The sequence below is a fragment of the Octopus sinensis genome, linkage group LG3, assembly GCF_006345805.1.
Source record: "Octopus sinensis linkage group LG3, ASM634580v1, whole genome shotgun sequence".
Lineage (NCBI taxonomy): Eukaryota > Metazoa > Mollusca > Cephalopoda > Octopoda > Octopodidae > Octopus > Octopus sinensis.
In genome coordinates this window covers 169,933,643-169,944,641 of record NC_042999.1, presented here as the reverse complement: position 1 = coordinate 169,944,641, position 10,999 = coordinate 169,933,643, and the positions used below count along the sequence as shown (strand labels likewise).

The window sequence follows — 10,999 nt, the reverse complement described above, 5'->3', positions numbered from 1 at the left end:
ATACAAAAGAGTGACAGAGAGAGAGAGGAGAAATGGAAAGACAAGAAAAGATGTCAACAAGAAACTATGGCATTACAACCAGCCAGGAACAACCTTCGCTACATTTGCGGCACCTGCCAGAGGGAGTGTTTGTCCAGGATAGGACTACACAGCCACAGCAGGAGATGTATTAGGACATGAAATGTAAAAGCCTGACTAGTCTATTTTATGCGCAACTCCATTGTCTCCCGAGACAAAAAGGATGCCAACCAACCAACCATATATGTATATATATGTACATATACGTATATATATATGTGTGTATATATATGTATATATATATGTATGTATATATATATGTATGTATATATATATATATATATATATATATATATATATATATATATATATATATATATATATATATATGTATATATATATATATATATATGTATATATATCTATATGTTTATATATATGTATGTATATATATGTATATATATATGTATATATATGTATGTGTATATCATCATCATCATCATCATCATCATCATTTAACGTCCGCTTTCCATGTATATATATATGTATATATATATGTATACATATGTATATGTGTATATATATATATATATATATATATATATATATATATATATATATATTCTTGAAAGCCTTTGACAGGGTCCCCCGATCACTTATCTGGTGGTCAAGGAGGAAACTATGGATAGATGAATGGTGAGTGAGAGCTGTGCGAGCCATGTACAGAGACGCTGCTAGTAAGGTGAGGGTTGGCAACGAGTACAGTGAAGAATTTCAGGTAGAGGTAGGGGTCCACCAAGGTTTAGTCCTCAGCCCGCTCCTATTTATCATAGTCCTCCAGGCAATAACAGAGGAATTCAAGACAGGATGCCCCTGGGAGCTCCTCTATGCTGACGACCTTGCTCTAATTGCTGAGTCACTATCAGAACTGGAGGAGGTTTCAGGTGTGGAAACAAGAAATAGAATCGAAGGGCCTTAGAGTCAACCTAGCTAAAACCAAAGTCCTAATATGTAGGAAGGCAGGCAAACCACAAATCCCTTCAGGTAGATGGCCCTGCTCGATCTGTAGTAGAGGCGTATGTAGAAACTCTATAAGATGCACCAAGTGTAAGCTATAAGATGCACCAAGGTGCAGCAATGTCAAAGGAAGGCTAAGTGGGAAGATAGTTTTTGTATGAGGCAGATGCACAGGAGCAATAAACACTGAAAATGCGCAGAGACTAACTTCCGCCACATTCCAGGGAGAAAAACTAGAAATAGTTGATAGCTTCCGTTACCTAGGTGACCAAGTCAGAAGCGGGGACGGGTGTGTTGAAAGTGTAACTGCTAGAGTAAGAATAGCTCAGAGAGCTCTTACCTCTGCTGGTGACAAAAGGCCTCTCGCTCAGAGTAAAAGGCTGACTGTATGACGCATGTGTATGAACAGCCATGCTACATGGCAGTGAAACATGGGCCGTGACTGCTGAGGATATGCGTAAGCTCACAAGAAATGAAGCCAGTATGCTCCGAAGGATGTGTAATGTCAGTGTTCATACTCGACAGAGTGTAAGTACCTTGAGAGAAAAGTTGGATCTAAGAAGCATCAGTTATAATGTGTAAGAGAGACGTTTGTGCTGGTATGGTCATGTGGTGAGAATGGATGAAGATAGTTGTGTGAAAAAGTGCCACACCCTAGCGGTTGAGGGAACCTGTGGAAGAGGTAGACCCAGGAAAACCTGGGATGAGGTGGTGAAGCACAACTTTCGAACTTTAGGTCTCACCGAGGAAATGACTAGAGACCGAGACCTTTGGAAGTATGCTGTGCGTGGGAAGACCCGGCAGAACAAGTGAGACCATAAGGCGTGGCCTCTACCTGGGATGTAGCCAGTCCACTTATGACTAGTGTCCCTTCTTGGGACACAAAACTCTGCTTGTGAAGACCTGTTGAGGCAAGTGAAAATCAAAATCGAAATCGATCAACATCAATGGAAATTGTAACTGTGATACCAGTGCCGGTGGCACATAAGAGAACCATCCGAATGTGGCCGTTGCCTGCGCCGCCCTGACTGACCTCCGTGCCGGTGGCACGTAAAAAGCACCATCCAATCATGGCTGTTGCCAGCCTCATCTTGCACCTGTGCCGGTGGCATGTAAAAAGCACCCACTACACTCACGGAGTGGTTGGCGTTAGGAAGGGCATCCTGCTGTAGAAACACTGCCAGATCAGACTGGGCCTGGTGCAGCCTTCTGGCTTCCCAGATCCCCGGTCGAACCATCCAACCCATGCTAGCATGGAAAGCGGATGCTAAACGATGATGATGATATGTATTTTATATATATATATATATGTATTATATATATATATGTATTATATATATATATATATATATATATGTATTATATATATATATGTATTATATATATATATATATATATGTATTATATATATATATATATATATATATATATATATATGTATTATACAATAAACACTGAAAATGCTCTGAGACCAACTTCCGTCACTTTCCAGGGAGAAAAACTAGAAGTAGTTGATAGTTTCCGTTACCTAGGTGACCAAGTCAGTAGCGGGGGAGGGTGTGCTGAAAGTATAACTGCTAGAGTAAGAATAGCCTGGACAAAGTTTAGAGAGCTCTTACCCCTTACTATCTTTTAAAGCCTTATTATAAACTGGGGCAACGCTATTGAAGATGTCCTCATCAGATGAGAGGCTAGAAATCCTCTTACTAATATTTTTAACTAAATTTTTGAATACTATAGGGGGATGGCATGAACCTACATTAATATAACTTAGTCTATCATTGGGCTTCCTATAAGGCTTATAAATATTCTTATTAAGATCTAAGGAAACGTCTAAGAAATTGACAACCGTCAGGTTAGTATCTATAGTTATACTAAGTCCGAAGTGTTTCATTAACTGGATAATATCCTTCCTAAAACGATCTTGTGCTGGTCCATTTGTATTAGCTGTTAAGGTGAGGGCATCATCTTTGTAGATGGCGAAATGTACGTTAGGGAATGTCTTACCTAAGGTATCTAGGAGAAAAAGTCCAATTAGATCACAGATGCCTGCCCCATCATATGAACCCATGCTCACATCGAAAGCGCCCTCTGTGTCGGTGTTTTTTACCCACTTTGCGTCCTCACTGAAAAGTAAGGTCTTTCTAGCATGGAAGATTATTTCCTTATCATTGGTACTAATTTCTATGAAGTCACTAGCGAAGATGAGGGCTTTATCTAGCAGTTCTTTAGAGATAGAGGCATAAAAATCAACAATATCGAATTGTGTAAACCTCGCTTTTTTCTTATTCTTAATAGCTTTAAACCAGTCTACGACTTCTATACTATTGGACCATTGTACTAGCCTAGTATCGGTCTTAATTTTCGTATTTATTTTATCTAAAATTTCTTTGCTAATAATCCCAAGTTCTGACTTGGCTGGGTTGATAAGCCTACATTTAGGGTTGGAAAGGAAGTTTTCTTTATGATCTTTAATAGTAATAAAGGCCTCTTTTTGGGGAAGGGCTTCTATTTTTTTATCTAATTTAAGTTTAGCGGCAATGACGCTAGCTTCTTTATTGATTTCGTTATATGTCTGTGCCCTAGCCTTAGTATAATTATTAATGATGCTGTTGTGTAAGAGTTGTGTGTATTTGCTGTTATCTACCAGGTATAAGTTCTTGGTTTTATCCGAAAAAAGTGCTTTTTTCTTGGAGCTCTTTATATGATTAATATCTTTTTTCAATCTATGTTGGAAATCATTAAAAGACTTACGAAATTTTATTTTGCTCATAATTTTCAGCAGGTCCGCTTCGAAATCTTCCAAGCCTTTAATCCTGGGAGGGAATTTTTTGGATTTTATTCGATAGAAAATGTTTTCCTTGGTTCATGCCATCCCCCTATAGTATTCAAAAATTTAGTTAAAAATATTAGTAAGAGGATTTCTAGCCTCTCATCTGATGAGGACATCTTCAATAGCGTTGCCCCAGTTTATAATAAGGCTTTAAAAGATAGTAGTTTTAGCGATAAAATAAAATATACACCTATCACTAGCCCAACAGTAAGGAAAAGGAATAATAGAAATAGGAAGGTCATCTGGTTTACGCCCCCTTACTCACCCGAGGTGGCCTTCAATATAGGTAAATATTTCCTAGCACTGATAGACAGACATTTTCCAGTTAACCATACTTACAGGAAACTCTTCAATAGACACAATTTAAAAATTAGTTTTAGTTCAACTACCAATTTTAAAAACATAATCAAACATAACATACAAAAAACACAAGAAGAAAACAGCTGTTCATGCAGGAATAAAGAATTGTGCCCGCTAAATGGAGCTTGCATGTCCAAGACCATCATATATGAAGCTACCGTAAACTCTATAACCACTAAAGACACCGGTTCGACGAAGAAATACATGGGCCTTACAGAGAGTAATTTCAAGGCCAGGTTCAATAACCAACACTTTGAGCTTTAGGCACTGGAACAAAAGAAAAGCGACACAATTGTCTAATCATATTTGGTCTTTAAGAGATAAAGGTGTCGATTATAACATACAATGGAAGATTTTGGCCAGATGTAAGCCCTATACTAACGGCAGCGGAAGGTGTGGTCTATGCGACATGGAGAGATGGCTTATCTGGAAAAGCAGCTTAGACCCTACTACATGTCTAAATACAAGGACAGAGCTTTTCGGATCATGCCCACATGTGACTAAATTTCTGTTACGTTTTTGGTCCCCTAAAGAAAACAGATAGAACATGCTTTCTATGTTATGTCCCAAGAAGAATTTATATATTTTTATATATTTTTTATGTATTTTTATATAATTTTTATGACGAAAAATGCGAGCGATGTATAAGTACACAGGCAAGCAGAGTTATAACAGAGTAATTTCCCTTTATTTAACGGTATTTTTTCATAAGGTTTTCAAATAGCCAGATAACCGAAGAGATGGTGTTGTGGATTTCCACTTCGGCATCTGAAACTCAGAGTTTTATCTTGACTACCGAGTAATGTAACATATTGTATAGATAAATTTCCTCTATTTACATAATATTGAGGTCTCTTTCTTTCTTTTGTTATCTTACCGTTTTATCAATATATATATATATATATATATATATTATTTATGTTTTATATATAAAATATCATCATCGTTTAATGCCTGCTTTTCATGCTAGCATGGGTTGGACGGTTCAACTGGGGTCTGTGAAGCCAGAAGGCTGCACCAGGCTCCAGTCTGATCTGGCAGTGTTTCTACAGCAGGATGCCCTTCCTAATGCCAACTACTCCGTGAGTGTAGTGGGTGCTTTTTACATGCCACCGGCACAGGTGCAAGATGAGGCTGGCAACAGCCATGATTGGATGGTGCTTTTTACGTGCCACCGGCACGGAGGTCAGTCAGGGCAGCGCAGGCAACGGCCACATTCGGATGGATCTCTTATGTGCCACCGGCACTGGTATCACAGTTACAATTTCCATTGATGTTGATCGATTTCGATTTTCACTTGCCTCAACAGGTCTTCACAAGCAGAGTTTTGTGTCCCAAGAAGGGACACTAGTCATAAGTGGACTGGCTACATCCCAGGTAGAGGCCACGCCTTATGGTCTCACTTGTTCTGCCGGGTCTTCCCACGCACAGCATACTTCCAAAGGTCTCGGTCTCTAGTCATTTCCTCGGTGAGACCTAAAGTTCGAAGTTGTGCTTCACCACCTCGTCCCAGATTTTCCACAGGTTCCCTCAACCGCTAAGGTGTGGCACTTTTTCACACAACTATCTTCATCCATTCTCACCACATGACCATACCAGCACAAACGTCTCTCTTGCACACCACAACTGATGCTTCTTAGGTCCAACTTTTCTCTCAAGGTACTTACACTCTGTCGAGTATGAACACTGACATTACACATCCTTCGGAGCATACTGGCTTCATTTCTTGCGAGCTTACGCATATCCTCAGCAGTCACGGCCCATGTTTCACTGCCATGTAGCATGGCTGTTCGTACACATGCGTCATACAGTCAGCCTTTTACTCTGAGCGAGAGGCCTTTTGTCACCAGCAGGGGTAAGAGCTCTCTGAACTTTGCCCAGGCTATTCTTACTCTAGCAGTTACACTTTCAGCACACCCTCCCCTGCTACTGACTTGGTCACCTAGGTAACGGAAGCTATCAACAATATATTATATATGTATTATATTTATATAGTGGCTGTGTGGTAAGTAGCTTGTTTACCAACCACATGGTTCTGGGTTCAGTCCCACTGCGTGGCACCTTGGGCAAGTGTCTTCTACTATAGCCTTGGGCCAACCAAAGCCTTGTGAGTGGATTTGGTAGATAGAAACTGAAAGAAGCCCATCGTATATATGTATGTATAAATATATATATGTGTGTATATGTTTGTGTTTGTCCCCCCGACATCACTTGACAACCAATGCTGGTGTGTTTACGTCCCCGTAACTTAGCGGTTCGGCAAAAGAGACTGATAGAATAAGTACTAGGCTTACAAAGAATAAGTCCTGGGGTCAGTTTGCTCAACTAAAGGCAGTGCTCCAGCATGGCTGCAGTCAAATGACTGAAACAAATAAAAGAGCATGGATAAATTTTTCACTATGGACCTTCATGGTTGATAGACTAAAAAAGGGCTTCATAGAGAAAACTGTCCCTGTTCCCACTGCAGACGACCGATATACAGCATTACAAACATGAACCCGCACACCCACCTTTACGTTCCATGACTATCTTTGGAATCTATCTGGTACTGGACAAGGATTCTGGATTACTTTGCTGGTTTATTTTTACTTTATTCTTGAGAGCGGTTGGGTTCATTTTTAATATTCTTGTTTGTGAGAGCAGTCAGGTTTATTTCAGATATTCTCATTTTAAAAATGGCTAATCGTTGAGAGGAAGTTGGTTTTTTGCCTTGGTGAAGGTTTGCATTCTCTGAGTGCTCTTGTTACATATATTCTTTCACTTGTTTTAGTCATTTGACTGTGGCCATGCTGGAGCACTACCTTTAGTCAAAAAAATCAACCCCAGGACTTATTCTTTGTAAGCTTAGTACTTGTTCTGTCAGACACTTTTGCCGAACTGCTAAGTTATGGGGATGTAAACACACCAACATCGTTTGTCAAGCAACGGTAGGGAGACAAACACATAAATATATGCACATACATACATATATATATATATATATACATACACACACAACAGGCTTCTTTCAGTTTCCGTCTACCAAAATCCACTCACAAGGCTTTGGTCTGCCCGAGGCTATAGTAGAGGACATTTGCACGTGCCACAAAGCGGGACCAAACCCAGAACCATGTAATTGGGAAGCAAGCTTCTTACCACACAGCCACGAATTCTCCTTGCTATACAAGAACAATATTACTTTTATTTGTTTAAAATTGCTAACTGATAGCAATATTGTGTTTTGTTGGGCATACCTACACAAATGTGCTCCATCCCAACCGATTTTATTTCGTCATAACTTTCAGAAAAATGGACATTATTCAATGTCGAAATTAGTTGTGAAAAAAACTTTTCCGACAAGTAGGGAGAGAAGTTTCGGGAAATTCACAAGAGTTGGCTTTGTTTCCTCATAAAAATGGGTATTTTTAGATAAAAATTTATACAAATACTTTACGGAATTCAATGTGCAAAATAAAATTGTTGCGGAAGCACACACTGAGACAAGGAACAAGTTTTTCCGAAATTTCAAGTTCCGATCAGTAGATATATGTGATGTGTGTCAGTTTGTATGTGAGGGAGCACAACAGTTTTTTTCCATATTAAATATAATCCTAATCTACACCATCTAAAAGGTATTTGTAGAAATTTCATTAAAAATTACCCATTTTTCTGAAAGTTATGAGGAAACAAAACCGACTCGTGGGAATTTTCCGAGACTCCTCTCCCCACCCTCGGAAAATATTTTCATAACAAATTCCGATATAATCGAAATCTACACCGTTGAAACGTATTCATAGAAAATTTTATGAGAAAACAAAGTTGAGGAGGCACAATTGTATAGGTTTTACATTTAGTATTATTTTGCGAAAGTAAAAGTAAGGTACGCTATACTCCAAGACTGCTCTCATCTGAATATTTTGCAGGATTTATCAATTATGGGAATATAACTTCGGGATAAATAAAAAACGACACAAATTCTTTCTCTACCTTGTTGTTCTATAACACAAACTGGAATTACATACAGGCAAAACATGCAAGCCTACTCGGTCGCTCTACCTAGTAGAAATAGCAGCTAAATTTTTCTTAAACTACAAGGACAAATTTGTTAATGCAGTCTTAAATATCCAAATATACTATGAATGGAAAAGAGACAGAAAAAAAGAGTGGTACGACCCTTGATGCTCTGAGTTCAAATCCCTGTGAGGACAATTTAGTTTTCACCCATCCTACATAAAATACCAGTCGACTATAAGGATGAATATGAAATTCCTGTAATGCATTTCACGTGAATAAAATTATAAAAGAAGACAAAACATGCGAAGATCGCTTCGTTTCTTTCGTTATAAGTGCCTGGGACAAAACAGGGAAAAACACCAAAATTAAGGCCATCGTATAACAGCGACGCACTTATAAATTAGTTGTGACCGACATTTATCAAATGTGTTATATGCAAGCTGACGTGTTCGTTCGTATACGAAATTAAATCACTTCTGTGATTCTTAAAACTAATTAATAAATGTAAATATTCAAATCAAACAAAAAATAAAACGCATTTAGTAATAGAATATTGTTTATATACAATAAATCTGCACACTTCTAATCAGAGGACGAGGTGGCCGAGTGGTTAAGGCGATGGACTGCTAATCCATTGGGGTCTCCCCGCGTGAGTTCGAATCTCATCCTCGTCGATTACATTTTATTTTTTTATCACGCATTTTAAGCAATTACATAGTGGAAAGGTATTTTAGTGATTTAGAAGCACAGTAAAGCAATTTTCATTTTGATTTTATTTCTCTAAGTGTCAAAAGTTTCATTCAGTTCCTATGATCGTCTCCTTTTCCAGCGTCTGTGAGACTTGAGAACAAAGAAAAAGTAAACGTAATTAATTTTCAAGATTAGGACGCATATTATTCTGGTCCATAGATCGACTGTCTCTTCTCTGTGCCTCCTCAACTAGCCTCTAATCTTTAGAACTAGCCAGTTTTGTACTGCCTCCATTGAAACCGTCTCAACACTGCTCCCCACCTCCTTCCTTCTCTTCCCCCCCCAGTCCTCCCCACCCTGGTGTTCTTGCACCCCCAAACATCAACCCTTTGAAATTTCCTACTAGCTCATGTTATTATTTAGCCCCAGGTCAAACCTAAACGAACAGACATGATCAAAAGTAGGTTCGAACTGATGCTGCCTTAAGCGACCCAATAATTCTGCTCCTTACCCCATTCCATTCTTCATTTCAGAAAGTGGTCCGCAAAATTCACGAGGAAAACTTCACGGATCGTCCATATAGTTATTTTTAACTGCTTCATGTAATAACACAGTAGGATATATAACTGGCATAACTACTAAAGTGTGCTCTCCTGCTCGACTTTGTTTCCTCATAACCTTTTGAAAAATGGATATTTTAAAATGAAATTTTCAACAAATATGTTTTAGAGGGAGCAGATTACGATTATATCGATATTTGTAGTGAAAAACATTTTGGAGGTGTAGGGGAGAAGAGGAGTTTCGGGAGATTCACACTCCTTCATTTTATTTCCTAACTTTCAGAAAAAATGGGTACTTTTTAATTAAATTCTCTACAAATACGTTTCAGGTTTGTTCCTTCTCGAGCCATGCCTGACTCATAAGGGCCGGTTTCCCGCTTTCCTTGGCGTATAGGTTTTTGTGTGCCAAGTGCATAATCAAGTTTTGAATGTCACAAAATACATAAACCAGTGAATAGACCAGTATAATGTAGTCCTCGATTTATCATCATGAAATCACAGTGAGGTTGTCACAGCTGAAGAGGCTTTGACCATACACAGGACTGCGAAGCAGGATTACAGCTATCCTGGGACTAAACAACAACGATGATAACGACGACCGCAAGAGCAGCGGCAATTAGCGTGCACGAGCCGATGAGGGTTCCTCAGACACTTGGTATGGATAACCTTTATCGGGAATCGGGCAACATGAAAGATGACTCATCATCAGGCATTACTAAAAGGAATTCAAACTAATTTTCCGTTGACATGCTGTTCTGAAAGTACTTTGGGTCGCAGTTTGCCCATGACTACTCTCCACACTCCCGTAACCTAGTATAAATAGTGATATGAGTAGGTCAATCCGTAAACAACTGCTTTGACCTACTTTGCTGGTTTGTAGTCTGGAAGTCTACAATCTAAAGTTATTGTCCTTTGTTCTGTCAGATTCACGAAAGAGTAATGGCTTTCGAAGAGACCTCTGTCCTTTTTCCGGTCAAGAAGGGGCCGAGGAAACTACCCTATAAAAAGCAGGAGCTGTGAGTCTGTTAGACAGTTCGGCCGGAGAAATTGAGTTGGTAACAAGGCAGATGGGATTACGGAGGAGGCGGTCAGTTGAGAAAGACAGAGAGACAATCTGAGAGATGACAGGCGAGAGAGTGACAGTGACAGCGTCGAGGAGGACAGGCAGATAGGATTACGGCGTGAGGCAGCGATAGCGTAGAGGAAGACAGACAGATAGTATTACAGAGCTAGGAGAGAGGGACTACGGTGTAAGGCATTGGCTGTTGTACGGTATGTGTTCGATTGTTGTATAGATGTTGAAATGTAAAAGAATTGATGTGTTGGAAAAAGAGATCATAAAGGACATTGTGAATTAAGTAAAAGACTTGTTGAAAAGAAAGAACAGTGCTAAAGAGATTATAGAGAACAATATGTATTGTGTTGATACGTGATGTGAAAAAAAAGGAGAAAGACTTTAAAGAACTCTGAACTGATTTGAACATTGTATATTGTATCTGCATGTTTAAATGCTTTGATTTGTTGTATA

The 10,999-nt window shown here is 39.0% G+C and overlaps 1 non-coding gene across 1 annotated transcript; it reads left to right on the top strand.

Annotated features, from left to right (window-relative positions):
* The first annotated feature begins 8,813 nt into the window (after window positions 1-8,813).
* Trnas-gcu lies at window positions 8,814-8,895 on the top strand. Its single transcript has one exon. It is a non-coding gene; the product is annotated as a tRNA-Ser (tRNA).
* The last annotated feature ends 2,104 nt before the right edge of the window (window positions 8,896-10,999 follow it).